General features: G+C 37.5%; 1 pseudogene; it reads right to left on the reverse strand.

Moving 5' to 3' along the window:
* Positions 1–320: 320 nt before the first annotated feature.
* On the reverse strand, positions 321–714 carry LOC112811297 (small ribosomal subunit protein eS24 pseudogene; annotated as a pseudogene).
* Between the last annotated feature and the right edge of the window lie 2,173 nt (positions 715–2,887).

Consider the following 2,887-nt stretch of genomic DNA (forward strand, 5'->3'; position numbering starts at 1 on the left):
TGATATGAGGAATTTGAGAAACAAGACAGAGGATCATAGGGGAAGGGAGGGAAAAATGAAATAAGATGAAACCAGAGAGGGAGACAAACCATAAGAGACTCTTAATCTCAGGAAACAAACAGGGTTGCTGGACTGGAGGGGGGTGGGAGGGATGGGGTGGCTGAGTGATGGACATTGGGGAGGGTATGTGCTATGGTGAGCGCTGTGAATTGTGTAAGACTGATGAATCACAGACCTCTACCTCAAAACAAATAATACATTATATGTTAATTAAAAAATAAATAAAAGAAAATTATTCCTTCTGTTGTCCAATCTCCAGCTCACTTCTTTTTGCCAGCACCAACATTGGCTTTGGTTGTCTCCCTGAATTTCTTCATTCTGTTCTTACATTCCTTTCACTATTTTCTCAACATCTTTTTCTTCTTATATAGGCCACGTCTTTCAAGTCTATGTTTGGGTTCGTTTTTCTCTGCGTTATCCGAAGAATCATAAATCATGCCAAAGCTAGTAGTCCTGCCACCACCAAAATGGATTCTGAATCCAAACACAAAATGACATCTGGTGTGGTCTTGTACATTTTGGCTGTTCTTCCTGAATGTCTGTCTTAGATACTGTTGCCTTTCCAGGGTGAAGAATATCAATGACCATCTGTTTCTGCCGAAATAGTCTGTTGGTCCTGAACTTCCTGGTCTGGATAGTTACTGATGATGGTAGTCAAGCTTCAAGCAGCCAGGGAGGAAAAAAAAAACCTATCTTTTCAATGGCAACCATTTCCTGGTCTGTTGGTCTCACAATGCCTGAATAATATTTAAACCTATATTTTAAAACAGTCATGAAGTTTATATAATTAAAGGAAGATATGGTAACATCTCAATTGAATGTTACTTAGAAGTTATATATCTGTGTAAGTGGAGTACAAGGGAGAATTGCAATGGCCTGTCCAATACTAGATAAATTAAGTTAAATTATTCCCAGGACAAAATGGCAAAATGAGAGTCAAAGTCAATGAATTTGATTCATGCTGATTTATCAGGTAAACTGAACATTTAAAATTGAAAAAGCAGAGCTAACCATTTGATTTCTTTACTCATAAAAGGGAAATTTAACTGTTTTCTTAGTAGTCTTCAGATGTTCCTTCCGTTACAAGAAGTAAAGAGCATGGCACCTAGTTCTGTCTAGAAAAAGGTGTAACTTACAGATTCAACACAATATCAAAATCCTGGCTAGATTTTTTTTTTTTAGAAATTGACAAGCCAAAATTTATATGGAAATACAAGGCATTCACAATATCCAAAGCCATCTTAAAAAGAACAAAGCTAGAGGACTTGCATTTCCCTTTATCAAAACTTACCACAAAGCTATGGTAATCAAACAGTATGGTACTGGCATAGGATAGGTGTATAGATCAATGGAATAGAACTGAGAATCTAAAAATAACCCCTTACATTGTAGTCAGTTGATTTCCTAAAAGGGTGCCAAGATAATTCAATGGGAGAAAGCATGGTCTTTTCAACAAATGGTGCTGGGACACTGGATAGCCACATGCTAAAGAATGATGTTGGATCATTTGCTTACATCACAAACAAAAATTAATTCCCGATGGATCATATAAAACTATAAAACTCTTAGATGTAGGGGTCTGAGAAACAGAAGTATGTCTTCATGACTTTAGGGTAGGCAAAGTCTTCTTAGGTGTCCATCAGAAAAGTGAAAAGACAAGGGCGCCTAGCTGGCTCAGTTGGTAAAGCATGCAACTTGATTTCAGGGTTGTGAGTTTGAGCCTCATGTTGGGTGTAGAGCCTACTTAAAAAAAAAAGTAGGGGCGCCTGGGTGGCTCAGTCGGTTAAGCATCTGCCTTCAGCTCAGGTCGTGATCTCGGGGTCCTGGGATGGAGTCCAGCTTGGGCTCCTTGCTCAGTGGGGAGCCTGCTTCTCCCTCTGCCTGCCACTCCCCGTGCTTGTGTATTCTCTCTCTCTGTCAAATAAATAAATAAAATCTTAAAAAAAAATTAAAAGACAATCCACAGAGTGGAACAAAATATTTTCAAATCACATATCCGATAAAGAACTTATATCCAAAAATATGTAGTCTTATATCTCAATAATAAAAAGACAACCCAATAAAAAGTAGGCAAAGGATATGAACAGACATTTCTCTGAAGAAGACATGCATGTGAAAAGATATTCAGCATCATTAGTAATTAGGGAAATACAATTCAAAAGAGTCACATCCACTGTGATGGGTATAGTAAAAGGGAAAATAACTAATGTTGGTGAGGATATGGTGTACTTGGAACCCTCATACACTGCTGGTGCAAACGTAAAGCAGTGCAGACATTTCGAAAAAAAGATTGTCAAAAAAAAAAAGAAAAAAAGATTGTCATCTTCTGAAACACAGAGTTCCCATATGAACAGAAATTCCACTCTTATGTATATATCCTGGAGACATGAAATATGTGCCCACGGGAAACTTGTACGTGAACTTGCAGTGTTATTCATAATAGCCCCAAAGTGGGAACAATTCAAATGTCCATTAGCTGATAGATGCGTAAATCCAATGTGGTATAGTGATACAATGGAATATTTTTTCAGTTATAAAAAGCAATGAAACACTGCATTTAATGCAATGAACTGCTACAAATGGAAGAACTTTAAAAACATTATTCTAAGTGAAAGAAGCCAGTTACCAAAGGCCACATATTTTATGATTTCATTTATATGAAATGTCAAAAAGAGGCAAATCCATGGAGACAGAAAATAGATTAGTGGGGATGGGGTGGAGAGTTGATGGGAAATGGGAAGTGACTGCTAATTGAGTACAGGGTTGCTTTTAGGGTGATAAAATATTCTAAAATTGATTGTGGGCGATGGTTGCACAACCCTGTGAA

This window comes from Callorhinus ursinus, unplaced genomic scaffold (genome assembly GCF_003265705.2).
Source record: "Callorhinus ursinus isolate GAN/ISIS: 27379988/994484 unplaced genomic scaffold, GSC_fseal_2.0 scaffold2, whole genome shotgun sequence".
Classification (NCBI taxonomy): Eukaryota; Metazoa; Chordata; class Mammalia; order Carnivora; family Otariidae; genus Callorhinus; species Callorhinus ursinus.